General features: G+C 45.9%; 1 protein-coding gene across 1 annotated transcript in view; it reads right to left on the bottom strand.

Annotated features, from left to right (window-relative positions):
* TAS2R1 (taste 2 receptor member 1) overlaps nucleotides 1-14,347 on the bottom strand; it is a 449,411-nt gene extending 435,064 nt beyond the window's left edge. Inside the window, exon 1 of the mRNA XM_063619946.1 lies at nucleotides 14,305-14,347. The gene's annotated coding sequence lies outside the window, so the exon portion shown is untranslated. The remainder of the gene's footprint in view (nucleotides 1-14,304) is intronic.
* Nucleotides 14,348-16,544: the final 2,197 nt, after the last annotated feature.

Genomic DNA, 16,544 nt, shown 5'->3' with positions numbered 1-16,544 from the left:
GCTTAAAGAACAAACCTGGTATGAACGTATAAATCATTCTCCATAAACAAGGGTTCTATGGAGAACCTAGAAAACCCAGTCCTAAGATCTGGAATCATCTGCGTAAGCAGGGAAATGCCCCTTAATGCTAATTTCCATTTCTTAAAATTCTAAATGCCCCATAATTTAAAGGCGAACAGGCTGGAAATCTCCCTTTTAAAAGTTCTTTACTGTTACATGCAGATGCCCATGTGCCCTTCTATCCAGCTTATAAGAGTCCAGGATTCCTTCCCAGGGTTCTCTGTTTTGATCACCTTGCTGCAGAATTCGGATTCGCTTCTGTTGGCAGCTCCCCACTCTTGTCAAGCAGAGTCTAAGTCATTGCTGCTCATTTCCAGATCTGAAGCACATCTTTATTTCTCTTCTCCCTCCTGCAACATGTGGTCTTCAGGAGGTTGCCATGTTCTCCTCTTCTGAATTACAAGTTCTAGCAAAAGTCTCTGAATCTATTCCTTTGGAGAAGAAAGTAAGGGAAGAAACTACCATGAAAGCACTTTCCCCAACACCTCCACCATGAACACCTTGGATCAGACCGCAACCAGGTTGACCCAATGGGGCCCCAGATGCTGCAGTGAAGAAGCCATGTTTAGAGACCCCTGAGCCTGCATTCAGCCACAGCTTGTTGGACCAACTGTGAACACATGACCCAAGGGCCATCAAACAGTGGGCTGGCAAAACAGTGAGATTGAAGCAGAATCTCAGCAGCAGGTGACGGGGAATATGTATACCTCAGAAAGAGGGGAGTAAGATGCAATTTAGAGCTAGAAACGTATGACTGGCAAAAATCACACCTGCTGTTTTCACAATACACACTACGGAAAGGAGTGTTTGATGACTTTCTGGGCCTGTGGAGATGCACAGGAGAAAGTGATGTGAGATTTCAAGGGTGGAACACCACCAAAAAGAGGGTGAGAACAAGATAATCGTGGCAGGGGTGTGGCCTTCCCCAGGCTTCTGTGTATGTGCATCCTACAGGAAAACCCTAAATACCTAAAGTAATACAAGTGAGTCACACCTCCTTAAAACCAAAGAATCTATGGAGGACATTTTAAATGGCATTTAAATTAAATTAATAAAGGAGAGAAAGTGATATTAAAATTAATTTACCACTGAATTATCATTATAAAATCATTTGTATATAACTTAAAACTATTTTCCCTAAAAATACTGCATTTCTAAGAATGACAATTATTTTATATGTATTCATATATCTATGATATGATATATATGATATTTATATATCTGATATGGTTTGGCTGTGTCCCCACCCAAATCTCACCTTGAATTGTAGCTCCCATAATCCCCACATGTCATGGAAGGGACCTGGTGGGAGGTAATTGAATCATGGGGGCAGTTTCCCCATGCTATTCTTGTGATAGTAAGTTCTCAAGAGATCTGATGGTTTCATAGGGGCATCTGTTCATGCAGATGCCCATGTGCCCTTCTGTCCAGCTTATATGGCTCCAGGATTTGTTCCCAGGGTTCTCTCTTTCCCCCTTCACTAGGTTCTCATTCTTCTCTTTCCTGACACCATGTGAAGGAGGACATGTTTGCTTCCTTTTCTCCCATGATTGTAGGTTTCCAGAGGCCTCTCCAGCCTGGTAGAACTGTGAGTCAGTGAAACCTCTTCCCTTTATAAATTACCCAGTCTCAGTTATTTCTTCACAGCAGCATGAGAATGGACTAAAACAATATCCCTTGGACAATATGCAATCCCAGGGAAAGGACTAATACCACTATTAAAAAGTAACAAGCGGCCAGACTTGGTGGCTCACGCCTGTAATCCCAGCACTTTGGGAGGCCAAGGAGGGCTGATCACGAGGTGAGGAGTTCAAGACCAGCCTGACCAACATGGTGAAACCTCGTCTCTACTAAAAATACAAAAATTAGCCGGGCATGGTGGCATGTGCCTGTAATCCCAGCTACTCAGGAGGCCGAGGCAAGAGAATTGCTTGAACCCAGGAGGCGGAGGTTGCAGTGAGCCAAGATTGCACCACTGCACCTCAAAAAAAAAAAAAAAGTAACCAGCTTATGTACCATATGTAAATTTCTGTGGATTGTATCCCACTCAAAAATGGTCTGGTGAAAAAAAAGGATAATAGAATTCAGCACGTCATTAATAAAGTTACTTGAAACAACCAGTGCTAATGATTTCTTTTGAGAGACTGAATGTATAAGCAGACAATTGCCAGAATATACATAAAAATAAAACTGTGCCCCACAACTGCAGCAACCAGCCCAGGTAACCAACTTATTATCCATAGCAACCAGCCCAGGAAGCCAGCCTGCTCTCCGTAAGTTAGACTTGTAGAAAGTCAGACCACTCTCCCTCCCTTGTAACAATTCAGGAAGCCAAAAAATAATGCCTGTAATAATTGGCCCCAAATGGCCGGGACTTGATTCATAATCACGGTATTCCTAATTTTTACCCTACTTCCCATTTAGGACCAACCAGAGAAAGGCAAATACGCTCCCCCAACCAATCACACTGGATGCCCTGCTCCTGGTGAGCCGCCTTCAGCTTCCTCAGGCCAGCAGCCTCCAATCAGGGCACGCCCAGAGCCTCCCCGTCTTCCATCACGATGCTTTCCCCCTCCTCTGTCTGCCTCTGAGTCTCAGAAACACAGTGATAGTGGCCAACTTCCTTGCTGTAGCAAGCTCAGAATAAACAGCCTTGGCTTGTTCTCATTTGCTTGGTCTTCGTCTATTTCCACACATTAATGGGCATTTCTAAAAAGAATCCTTATAAACACAAGCAAGGCAGTAAAGCAAGGACAGCAAAGGAGTGGGGATACGTCACTGGTGCACCTGGATGTGAGAATTTCAAGCCTTGTCTTTTATACCATCTTGCCTGAAAGAATGTTTTGAGTCCTTATTCATATGACACATGGAAAAATTTGTGAGCCCATTTCTGTAAAGCAGCGTTTCCATAATGTATAGATTTCATAATCAAAACAAGAATACTTTTCCAACCTAATGCAACGACACTTCCAAATGAAACAATGAAAAGAAGATGATAAAATAAAGCTGGGCCAGCTGGGTGCAGTGGCTCATGCCCATAATCCCAGCACTTTGGGAGGCCGAGGTGCAAGGATGGCCTGAACTCAGGAGTTCAAGATCAGTCTGGGCAACATGGTGAAACCCCGTATCTACTAAAATTCAAAAAAACAATACAAAACAAAAGAAAGCCAGACCAATGCAGAGTTCCCCAAGCCACCCCAAAAATTGAAATGGAAGAGTAGGGAAGTCATTGTTACTCTATTGATCTTACCAATTTCCTTTAAAGATCCTACTGAGAGAAAGGAAACTAATAATCCGGTGAAAGAGGTAAAAAGAAAAGCCAGACATCAGGTGTCCACAACTCACCCTTGCTCACTGAGCCTCAAGCCACAGGTCTTAAGGCCCCCACCGTGGGGGTCGGAAGTTCTCAGCCCAGTAGATGACCTGAGCTGACAGCACCCCCAGGAATGGGAGAACAGGGAAGGATGTTCGAAAGTAACAGAAGTAAAATGACTTTCCTCCCTGCAACCATTTCCCATGGAACACTAGCCTTCCGGTACGCAGACTCTCAGACTCAGAAATTAGCAAAACAAACAAAAATTCCCACAAAAAGGAAATTACAGAGAAGCAAGCACCCCGCAGATCCTTGTGCCACAATAAATTAGTTATCTGAGGAACACAAGCAGTTAAAAGTCAGGCACGCATCCTGCCAATATTCTGCAGGGATCTAGTTCTGCTGAAAAACTTGCTTTTCACAATATACCTCAAACCTGTCGGCAATAATTACCTGAGAATCAGAAAGGTGACATTTTAAATTTTAGTGACACATTAACGAACAAGGTAATCCTCTTGACAGATATAGAGCAAGATTCGCCACAGGAAGCAAAGCAAGAGTTCCTCAGATCAAAATGTAAGCCATATAACTGGCCTTGGCAGGCCCGGTGCGCATCAAAGCCGCACTTCAGATCGTGGCAGCCCCTTCAGACCCCTCGCAGCCACTGACACGTTTACTACTTTTATTTTCCCTGGCAGATGTTTGGCAGACATCTCGTCTCAGAAGATTCGTGCCTTTGTCTCAGAGTTGAGGGTTAATAGGACCCTTAATTGTGGTCTCAGTTATAATAAGGTCCTGCCTTTTTAAAAAGAAATGCCTTCTACAAGCTTAGTAATTGGTCTTCCCATTTGAGATGATACAATCTCCAAGTCAAAGTACAAAGTTAGAACATGAAGGGAAATGGACAGGACCCTGTCCCCAGACACTGTCTGTGGCATCTGTTGCTAGTCCCCAGAGCCAGTGAAAGGGAGGTGGGTGCTGGGACCAGTGCTCCCAGGTGGCTGTCCCCGGACCCCTTCAGGGTCCTCCTGGTGGCCAGGGCCCCTGCAGACAGCTTGAGCAGTAGCTCAGGAGCGCTGGTAAGAGCTGAATTTTATCCGTGAAAAACTCATATGTTGAGGTTTTATCCCCTAGCACCTCAGAATGTGACTTCATTTGAAAATACGGTGATTATAGATGTAATTAGTTGAGATGAGGTCATTAGGGTGGGCCCGAATCCAGTACATCTGGTGTCCTTCTGAAAAGGAACGATTTGGACACAGAGACACACACAGCAGGGAGAATGCCGTGTGAAGGCAGCAGAGGTCAGGCTGCTGTTTCTGCAAGCCACGGAATACCAAAGACAGTCAACGAACCACCAGAAGCTACGGAGGCCTGGGACGGTCTCCCTCCAGTCCTCAGAAGGAAGAAAACCTTCTGACACCCTGACCTTGAACCTCCAGCCTCAACAATTTTCTGCTGTTTAAGCCTCCAATGTGTGTTACTTTGTAAACATTATGTAAATTCCTAATAACCAGCCAGGTCGCCATCAGTACTAACCTTTGGCCTCATGTGAACGAGACTCTTCTTAAACTTCTGAGAAGTGACAGCATGCTGGCAGCCCTCGCAGCCCTCGCTCTCAACGCCTCCTCGGCCTCGGCGACCACTCTGGCAGCACTTGAGGAGACCTTCAGCCAGCCGCTGCACTGCGGGAGCCCCTTTCTGGGCTGGCCGAGGCTGGAGCCGGCTCCCTCTGCTTGCGGGGAGGTGTGGAGGGAGAGGCGCGGGCGGGAACCGTGGCTGCGCCCAGTGCTTGCGGGCCAGCGTGAGTTCCAGATGGGCGTGGGCTCCGCGGGCCCGCACTCCCAGCCGCCAGCCGTCCACACCGACCCGGGCAGTGACGGGCTTAGCACCGGGGCCAGCAGCTGCGGAGGGTGTGCCGGGTTCCCCAACAGTGCCGGCCCACTGGGGCTGTGCTTGATTTCTCGCCAGGCCTTAGCTGCCTCCCCTCAGGGCAGGGCTTGGGTACCTGTAGCCCACCATGCCTGAGCCCCGTCCCCCACCTACCACGGGCTCCTGCGCGGCCTGAGCCTCCCTGAGCAGCACCGCCCCCTGCTCCACGGCGCCTGGTCCTATGGACCACCCAAGGGCTGAGGAGTGCAGTCGCAAGGCGCAGGACCGGCAGGTAGCTCCGCCTGAGGCCCTGGTGCGGGATCCGCTGGGTGAAGCCAGCTGGGCTCCTGAGTCTGGTGGGGACTTAGAGAATTTTTATATCTAGCTAAGGGATTGTAAATACACCAATCAGCACCCTGTCAAAACGAACCAATCAGCTCTCTGTAAAACAGACCAATCGGCTCTCTGTAAAATGGACCAATCAGCAGGATGTGGGTGGAGCCAGTTAAGGGAATAAAAGCAGGCTGACCGAGCCAGCAGTGGCAACCTCCTGGAGTCGTGTTACAAGATGTGGATGCTTTGTTCTTTTGCTCTTTGCAATAAATCTTACTGCAACTCATTCTTTGGGTCCACACTGCCTTTATGAGCTGTAACACGCACCACGAAGGTGTGCAGCTTCACTCCTGAAGCCAGCAAGACCACAAACCCGCCAGAAGGAAGAAACTCCGAACACATCTGAACGTTAGAAGGAACAAACTCCGGACACACCGCCTTTAAGAACTGTAACACTCACTGCGACGGTCCACGGCTTCATTCTTGAAGGCAGTGACACCAAGAACCCACCAATTCCGGACACACTTCCAGCACGTTGTTTTTCTTTAGTCTACTTTGCCAACCCACCGGCTCTTCTTATATTCTGAATCTTCTCATTTCATTTTCTACAGCGTTAATTTATATTTCAGCTAAGGTACTATGATGCCTGAATGCCAAATAAAAAGAAAAATGAGTGATCCTGAAATATAACGTTTTCTTGACTTGAGGTCATAGGTTTACAAAGCATTCTGATTTAGAGAATCAAAAGGAAAAATTACAGAAAACAAGGAAGTGAGGGAGAATGTAAGGAAATTGTAAATGGATGGCTTCTTCACCTACCTATCCTCATTAAAAGGGAAAATTGAGCTACCATTTATTGATGGTTCTGTTAAAATTCAAAACAGTGGTTCTCAAACTACAGCCCCCAGACCGATGTGGTCTGGGAGAGGTTCTCAAAATGTGGTCCCCAAAGTCCTCTGGCTTTGTCATCTGCACCTGCACATCCATCTTTCCCCAACTATTCTCTCCAGAAAGCCATTTCCGTCAATAGCCAAATCTCGGGCTCTTCCCCAACCCAACTAAATCAGCACGGGGGGATCCTGTAGCTGTGTTAGAACAAGTCTTTTGGGTGCTTCCACTAAATGAGAAAAACAGTCCTCCTCTCAAAGCCAGGAGGCAACTTGATTCCACCTGACGGCAAAATCAGCCAAGAGTCACTGCCCCAGGGTACTATGTTCAAAAGGACACTGAGGCAGATTTTAAAATGAAGAGTCTCTTGGGCAAGAAAGAGAAGGGAACCGTGGCTGGCAAACCACCTATCAATGATCTGGGAGTCTCAAGCTCACAAACCAACACCAATTTTTTTTCTTCATATCAGTGGTTCCAAATAAATCAGTGCTTCCAAAGTGCTAAGTGCCATCTTAGCAAATGAAAATCTCCCAAATTTCTGAAGTGACTTGGACCCTAGGTACACTGACATAAAAGTGAAAAGAATAAAAAAGTTTGCTTTCAGTTCTAAGACAAAACTTGTAATAAAATAACATGGTGGCCGGGCACGGTGGCTCACGCCTGTAATCCCAGCACTTTGGGAGGCTGAAGTGGGCGGATCACGAGGTCAGGAGATCGAGACCATCCTTGCTAACACGGTGAAACCCCGTCTGTACTGGAAAAAAATACAAAAAATTAGCTGGGCGTGGTGTCAGGCGCCTGTAGTCCCAGCTACTCGGGAGGCTGAGGCAGGAGAATGGGGTGAACCCCGGAGGTGGAGCTTGCAGTGAGCTGAGATTGTGCCACTGCACTCCAGCCTGGGCGACAGAGTGAGACTCCGTTAAAAAAAAAAGGAACATGATAGCACTGCTCTTTCTTCCACTAAACAGATATTGCTCCCTCTCCTCCCCACACCTGGCTGTCTTTCAGGATGGTGCTATTGTAGCGAAGAGATACAGGAAATTGAGCTGGGCTTCGCCTAATTCAAGAAAACAAGCAACATACAGGACTCAAACTTAGAAGATAATTGAATTTTCAAGTTACTGTTTACATTACACTATATGATGAAGGTTTCTCTTCACTTTTAAAAGGATTTTAAGAGTTCTTTAAAAGACTATGTTCCCCTGAGACATTTCATACCTAACTTGATGTATTTAACCATCGCTTTCCGCCTGAGCCTCTGGAAGCCAAGGGCTGCAGCTGAGTCTGCCCACCCTCCAGCCCCTTCTTCCTCCCAGCCCCCACCAACTCTCCCTGCCAGATGATGTGGAACCTGTCAGCATATCTCTTTTTTTGTGACTTTTTTAGGCTTAATTGAAGTATATCAAATAAAAACTAAATACACTGAAAGAGTACACATACACATTGTGAAATAATCACCACAATCAGGCTAACATATCAATCAACTCACAGAGTTACCATTTTAAGGGGTGTGTGTTTGTGTGTCTGAGTGTGTGTGTGAGAGTCAAGAATGCTTAAGAAGCTGTTCCGTGCTAAGTGCGTGCCTTCTTAGCAAATCTCAAGTATTTCAGCATTGTTAACTAAAGTCACACTGCTGTACCTTAGATCTCCAGAACTTATACATCCTGCAGAACTGAAATTTTGTACCCTTTGAGCAACATCTCCCCATTTCCCCTCCTCCCAGCCCCTGCAACCACCCTTCCACGCTCAGCTTCTATAAGTTTCACTATTTTAGCTCCCACACATAAGTGAGATCATGCAGTATTTGTCTTTCTGTGCCTGCTTTATTGCACTTAACCTAATGCGCTTCAGATTCATCCATGTGGTCATGGCAGTATTTCCCTTTTTTAAAAGACTGGGTAATATTCTGTTGTGTATACATACTACATTTCTTCTTTTGATACAAACTCTCACCCTGTCACCCAGGCTGGAGTGCAGTGGCACGATCTCGGCTCACTTCAACCTCCGCCACCCAGGTTCAAGCGATATTCCTGCCTCAGCTTCCGAAACAGCTGGGATTACAGGCATGCACCACCACGCCCAGCTACTTTTTGTATTTTTAGTAGAGAGAGTTTCTCCATGTTGGCCAGGCTGGTCTCGAACTCCTGGCCTCAAGCGATCCGCCCACCTCAGCCTCCCAAAGTGCTGCGATTACAGGCCTGAGCCACCTCACCCAGCCATACTACATTTTCTGTATCCATTCATCCATCGGTGGACATTTAGATTGTTTTGACATTTGAAAGTGTCTTCCTTTGTCCCTGCCTCTGCTTCTCCTGTTGCCACAGATATTCCCATCCTCTGTGCCCTGCTGTGTCCCTTCACCTTTCCAAATCCTTTCCTGTTCAATCCAGGCTTGGATGGAGGGGCCCCTTCTCTGAACTTCTAGTAACTTTCTAGGGTCAGATGTCACTTGCACCGAAGTCATATACTTTGCCCTATGGCTTTGTTATTTGCACCTGCACATCCATCTTTCCCCAGCCACGCTATCCAGAAAGCCATTTCAATCATATGCCCCACAGCAGCAATGCAATGATTCAACAGATTCCTTGCATGAATAGATTCATTCTCCGGGGATTGCAGTAAGTAAGTTCCTCTCATATTCCTTTTAGGAGCTTTGCATACATATATCAGTCTCCAATTGAAATAAGTGAATTTCTTACCTTTTAAGGGCCATTGCTGGCCTCAGGGAAGCACTCAGCGTGATCAGGCTACCAGATAATCGACATGATTATTTGGAGAGGTTATGTGACGTGCACAGAATAGAAAGCTAGAAAATCCAATTCTGTCACTCACCTGCCCCTAATGAATTGTGAAGTCTGGGGTATTGTGGTTCTTCTCTGGGTGCTTTGACCACAGTTTCTCTCGATTCTTAGTAGTAAACCACATGATGATCAGCTAAAACAGCTTAAAGCATCAGCAACGTCAGCATATTCTGAACAGTATTATTAATCCTTTGCCCTGTCCTCCTAAAATATTCCTCTGATCCTTATATTTTCTAGTACAAATGACAGGAGGCATCTCTATCTTATTTATAGCTCTAAATAAATTGGTATGAGCATCAACCAAACATATTTATTTTATTTCCCAAGAAATATACCCCCAGAAAATGTCAAGGAAATGATCTTTGAAAAATGCACATCCGAATGCAATATGAAATATTTAAGGGAATCGCTGTGCTCTTGGCTTCCATTTTCTGTTAGATTATTCTACAGGCTCTTGTAAAAGTCAAGTCAGTGCTTTTAAAGGCAGAATGTGGCTGCAAGTTAAGAAAAGTCTTCAAAGCCCCTGGGTTCTTGATTTCGCTTTTACTTTCAGCATTTTGCCTTGAATGAACGACCTCAAATAACTTAGTATTCAAAAATTGATGAATGGCACTTAGCAAGGTAAAACTCAAATAAAGATGATGAGAACTAAGTCAGCCACCAGTGGCCTGAAAATTCATGGCAGCATTTGCTGCTTCCTGTGAAGACATCTATTTGTGACACTTTCAATGGGCTCTTCCTATCCATCCACCTTCCCAAAATCCTATGCAATTTAAGGAGTATCTCCCACACTGGCCTGTGGTGTTAAACCAGCAAATCACGTTGGGTCAGCAAAAAGAACTCAAGAATAGAAGCTTATTCTTTAAATATCCCCCTAAATCCATTCAATTGAGTTGGCTGGGGAGCAAATACTCACATAGATTAATGCATTTAATCCTCCAACAATCTGTAAGGCAAGGACTATTCTACCCCCATTCCAAGATAAATAAATGGAAGCACAGAGAGTTGGAATAATTTGCTCAGCAGTCACACAGCCAGGAAGTGGCCAAGCCAGAGTGGGATTCAGCTGGCCCCAGGGCCTGGGTGTCCAGGCCCCATGCTACACTGTCCCCACCAACATGTTCACGCCACATATGCTGATATTGGTCTCGCACCTGAGTTACGTGAAAATTTTGGTGAACTGAGGGTTATCAAATTCACTAGTAAACTGCATTGGTACAAATGGCTATGGCCTAGAGAAGAAGGGTAAAGCCCATAAGAAATGAAGACTTGCTCAGGATCTATAAAAGTGACCACCAGGAAAACGTGGCAAGACCAAATCCTGCTGTCTAAGTGGGCAAGGGAGGCCTCTACAGACAAACCTGAAGAAAGATCCACTGCTCAAGCAGCACCTTGTCACAGCTCTGGGATGGCCAGCTGAGGGCCGCTATGGAGGACAAGCCTGGACAACAGTTTTGGACAGCTGTAGACAGTCTAAATCCAACATACATATAGCCACCTCGACAGACTGTCTCTGGTTAGCTGGGTAACTGAGGCTCCTATGCCAAGACCTTCCACACTGGCTTCTTATCATTGGACCACCGAAGTCAATATCTCTGCACTCACTAGCTATTGACCTTGAGAAAATTTAGAACTTCTTGGGGCCACAGTTTCCTTATCTGAAAGATGATGCTAAGAAGACAGCTCCACTGGATTATCGTGAGGAGTAGATGAGACAACCCAGAAAAGGTGTCTTATTAGCATAAGGTACTTGGAACAGTGATATGCTCCACATAACAGCTGCTGCTGTTGGCACTGAGGTCACCTACAGGAGCAAAGGGAGCTGCAAGCACAGGCTCCACTCCCCCTTTGCCATCTTTTGTTAACTGCCTTGTCTAGACTTCACTTTTAAATACTCCAGATATACAGTGCCATATGAAGTGTGCTGCAGGTGTCCTCATTGAGAATTCAGAGCCCATAGTAGACCCTGAAGTTCTATTCAGGAGCCCAGACGTGGGGCAGCTACTATGAGCACTGTTGTTATTTAAAAAGCTCTGTTGAATATGAAAAATGGTTTGATATCAGAAACATCAGAAATGAGCTATAATTGGTGACATTAAAAGTATTCAAACCATATGGTGTCTTAGTCCATTTCAGCTACTATAAAAACATACCTTAGACTGGATAATTTATAAACAACAGAAATTTATTCCTCACAGTTCTAGAGGCTGGGAAGTTCAAGATCAAGACGCTGGCAGATTCAGTGTCTGGCAAGGGCCTGTCTGGCATAATCGGTGCCTTGTTGCTGCAGAAAAGGTCAAATGGCTCCCTCAAGCCTCTTTTATGAGAGCATCCACCCCATCCATGAGAGCTCCACCCCCAGGACCTCATCACCTCCCAGTGGCCCCACCTGTTACTAGTACTGCATTGTAGATCAAGTTTCAACATGTTAGTTTTGGGGAGAGGACATCAACATTCAAACCATAGCATAAGGATTGGTTAAAATATTCAAGAAATCTTCTCTTCGCAAGAGGAATCTAATAATGCCCAGACCCTTTTCCTTGGTGGAGATGTGTCATATAGCCTTATAAAGTAGCCTAATAGGCTATTATATAAGGACTTTAGGTTCTTAAACTCGGAGGATCTTGTATGCCTGATGGCAGTTCTAGGGGTGACAGGATCTGTTTCCACAGCCTTGGCACTGCCTTCTGGCTCCCTCTGCTCAGCGGAACTCTGAGCACCTAAGAGACAGGGAGATGAACTTCATTAAGCTTACAGCACAGGTTGATGAGCACTTTGGGGCCTGCCAGCAAATTAATGTTCCTTTAATAAATGTTTTGTGCATGGCTGAAGCTGCTTTGAGAGTTGCTGTCACAAAAATTGAGGAGCAAAGAGTCAAGGGACGAGCCAGGCTTCACCTAATTCAAATTCCCTTAGCTGCTTCTTGAACCTATCAAAAAGAAACCAAGAGGTGTATGTGACCAAATTGGCTTGGGTACGTGACCAATTGACTTTTTCAGTGTGCCCATGCCATAAGCTTTAAAAAGGAAGATGCAAGGCAAGCTTCCTCTGCTTAGTAGCCTCTCAGGGTAAAAAGAGCTGTAGCTACCCCCATGGAGCAGCAGGCAAAAGCCACCAAGGTCAGGAGATCATAGTCAAGGTCATACCATGAGGAGGTGGACAGGACGAGAAAAGATTCAAGTAAGTAGTTGTTTCTCCCTGGTTGCCCTGAACATTAAGCAGCCAGCTTGAAATAAGCTCTTTTTCTTTCCCCACAGCAAATATAATCCAAAATCCCCATTAGAGGCAAATACGAGTATCTGAATTCAGATTTCCAGGTCCCCGGTTTGGAGAAGCGCAGCATGGGTCTTCATCAAAATCCAGCTTCGGGATTTCCTGGACTTTAAGGATGCTTGCTTCAACCGAATCCCCTGGGTGGCCCCTTTATATTGAAGAACCTGTCTTTGACTCCATCCTGACCTGCTCTCCTTATACTGGGAGGTGTGTGTATAAACGTACCATTTCATGAAAATAGCATGTGTCACCAAATGAGGGTTCCAGAGAGTCAGCAGCATGCATTCATCCAAGAACATTGGCCTAAGAAACCCTGGCCACCATCTGCCAGAAACCTGAGACCAAGAGCTCATGGAAAACAGAAACTGCTGCCCTGTTCAGCCTCTGTAAAGTGCTCAGTGGTGCCAATGGTTCAACAGGCTCAGAAGACTACGACATGGGGTGGGGACACAGGTGAGGACATCTCTGTCATTTGAGCAAATTTCCAAATCCCAAATCCTGAGCAAAAGTACAGAGCTGAATGTGCATAATGTGCATGTCAGTTGATCAGGGGGAGAATGCACTTCCTCTGTTTCGATTCTCTAAAAATGACCTCAAAAGACTCGAGCTTAGTTAGAGCTCAGCGATGTTCATTGCCACAAGAAAGCCCAGACTCAGTGCAGCGGCTTAGCAGCAAAAAGGTTTCTTTGTTCATGGAGTCCCGTGGGCCAGCAGTGCTCCTACATCCCGTAGCCATATGTACCATCTGGGGCAAGTGTCAGGTGAGGTTGCCACAGCCAGAGAAGAGAGGACAAGAGGGTCACTCAGAATGGTTTTAAGAGCTGGGCTTAATCCACTTTTGCCCACACCTCTGGCCAGCCCCATCGCTCATCCTGCCTGTAAGCAAGCCTGGGAAATGTGGGGGATCCCACAGGTAAGCGGGGAACCCACGGGTAAGTAGGAAGATGTTACAGTCTCTACCTCAAGAGGTAAGCCGCTCTGGACGTGATGTGTGTACAGGACCTATCACAAAGCCCTGAACCCCAAATCCTCCTCCCTGCTCACATCCTCACCTGCCGGAGATTCCTTCTCTGTAGGATGAGAGACATTCGGGAATTCATGATACTCCTTCTGGACTAGACATGCCACCTGGAATGGATGAAACCTGTTTTCATAATTAATACCATTTCAAGGTGCTGGCATGTGAGCAGGAATGATAAAACTCTAGAAATTCTTCATGACCAATGTCAGAGTCCAGGAGGTACAGGTGAGTTACGAAAACCAAGAAGAGGTAGATTGAGAACAGAAAACGAGTATGAGCCCAAGTCAGGGTCAAGAAAAGGAACGAGCTGCTAAGCCCTCGGGGTGGTGGCAGGTGGTGGAGAGACGGCAAGAAGCTGTGGGAGGTGAGCACGGGGCCGGGAGCAGGGAAGAAGCAATCGAAGAGAGAAGAAGCACAAGGTGGCCAGAGGCACAGGAAGAAGGCACTGCCTGCTGATCTGAGCAGAGGTCCTTGAGCATCATTACTGAGGACCCAATGGAGGACTCCAGAGGACCATGGGTGAATGGGAGGTGAGGGAGGCAGGGGAAGGGGCTACTTGTGCCTCCAACCAGAAATTGAGAGACCCCCAAGTATGTGGGCTCTACTCGAACTCCTCTGACCTCCCACAAGCTGAGCCCTGCCCCCCAAGGCCAATTCCTGAGCCTGTTCACACCCCACTGCCTTCGCTGGCCTCCATGAATTTGACCCTTTTTTGGCCCAAAAGAAAAATAACAATAATTTACCAGAATCCTCCTTCTTAGCGAGTTCCTGGGCTCATAGTTCTGGCCTGGTCCTCCCTCTGTTCTGGTATCATCCACAACCTGCCATGAGAGTGAGGTTTATTTTATTTATTTGTTTATTTATTTATTTATATTTGACTGCCTAGGGTACGGGTCTTAAGCCTGACCTTTCCAAAAATGTTCCTTTCCTCAGTCCAGGATCTTAAATCTTTCTTAAACCACTTCGAGAAAGTGGTCTGTTTCCTGCTCTGCCTATATTACTATACATATTAAAGAGAGTCCTGATTCTCAGCATGAGAACATTTATCTCTATAGGTCACTTTTTCAAAAAGGTTAAAGCAATTGAAAAAAGCCTTTTCCTTGATATCAAAGCCATAGATTTAGATGACTTTTTAAGCCTAAGAAAGCCCTCTCTAAAAAAAAATTAAAAATACAAAAGAAGCATTTCCTAAAAAGAAAAATACCTGCTGATTTTTCTTAGCCCAGAAAATTATTAGTTCACAAGGTGAATTTCCCCATGAATAAACTCAAACATGGATGGGGAAATAAATCATTTGACTATCTACAATTTTTCTTTGTGACAGTCATCTTGTTGAAAAAGGCCATTATTTTTTGTGCTAACGGAAGTGCCTTGCTAAGTAAAATGTATACACTATCTAAAATGTATAGAAAGATTCATCTTTCCAGTGCATTTACTTCTATTAGCTAATAAATTCCGGCAGAAGTGCTACAAATTACATTACAGGTATAAATACCACCATGTCAGTGGTGTGACTATTAAGACACCTGACTTGAGTTCACCCTTCAGTGACCTTGACATTATCTTGGTCCCTCTTGCCTGCATATAGTGCGCCAAATGAACCACCAGGGATCGGCCATTCCTTGATAAACACATGTCCCAGAGTTTCTGTATTTTTTTTCCCCTACACTACGTGTTTTTAAAAACGTTTTTTTAAAGCTGTCCTCTTTTGTTTTGGAAAATATGTACATCAGAGCTATAGCCAGATCTGGTATCAGCTCTCCCTGCCTGTAGCCATTCCACTGGGCACGTGCCCATTGCTATACCAGCTGTTGAGTGGCTTGAACAGACCTCTGGCTACAGCTGCTTTAGCACTCATTTCCACACACACCCTCTGCTCCCCTCTTCCCCTTGATCCCCTCCAGCCTGGCTTCCACATCCAATGCTCCATTTGGACTGCTCATTCGAGATCACCAGGGACCTTCATGTCCTCACAGGCATGGAAGGTTTGGAGTCATCGTGAACAACAGCCAGCGGTAGGACAGTGCATCTCACTCCCTCTTTCTCCAAGTTACTCTTATTCCCTCGGATGCCACCTCCCTCTGGTTTGGCTTCTGCCACTCCAGCCCCTCCTCTGGGAGCTCCTCCCGCAAACCTGTCCTCGAACATTTTGTTTCTCAGAGCTCTTCTCTTCTGCCTCCCCCATACAGCCTTATCAGCTGTGACTCTCAGACGATCATCTCTTGGGGTCAGTCAACAAATCTGAGTGAATGTTCCTCAGGAAGCTGAAACTCTATGTGTCCAAAATGGAACTCAGCATCATTCTGCAATATTATTCACGTTCTTCCAGCTGCTACTGAAGAAGATTGCACCCTATCTAGTGCACCCTGGAAATGGCACCCAAAATGTTTGGCTTGCTCAGGCAAAAATATGAACATCTTCCCTGCCACCTCCCTCCTATTTCACTTCAAGTAAGTGCCCTGCATTCTGCCTCTTCAGTATATGGGTTTGCTTTGGCCACTCCCATCCTCACCACGCTGCTCCGAAGGCCTCTCTTGCCCCTCCCAGCCCATCAGCCTCGATGACCTCCGTGCCCTAGTTCGTTCTCCTCCAATCTCACCTCAACACTGCAGCTGGACTAAACTTCCCAGAACTTAAATCTGATCTGTCACTCCACTGCTTTAAGACTTTTAAAGTCTCCAATATTTTTTAGGGTCTTTAGGATGAAATCTGAACTCTTAACTAACTCAGGCACTCCCAGTGGAGGGGCCTGTCTACTTCTGTAGCCTCGTCTCTCTGCTCTTCTCCTGGCATCTCTGATGGGCAGGACCATGCCTCACTACCCTCTCTCTCTCTCCAAATTTTACACAAGCTGCTCCATCTGCCTCGAAACAATGCCGCTGTCTCTGCGTCCCCTCTCCTGACACCCACTCATTCAGGTGCACCCATGGGACCAGCTCCCACTACCCCTCCAGTTGTGGTTGAAGAAATATTTCGCTTTGGG

The sequence above is a fragment of the Symphalangus syndactylus genome, chromosome 16 (assembly GCF_028878055.3).
Source record: "Symphalangus syndactylus isolate Jambi chromosome 16, NHGRI_mSymSyn1-v2.1_pri, whole genome shotgun sequence".
NCBI classification, from domain to species: domain Eukaryota; kingdom Metazoa; phylum Chordata; class Mammalia; order Primates; family Hylobatidae; genus Symphalangus; species Symphalangus syndactylus.
The sequence above is the reverse complement of the archived record's forward strand: the minus strand, read 5'-3'. Positions and strand labels throughout refer to the sequence as shown.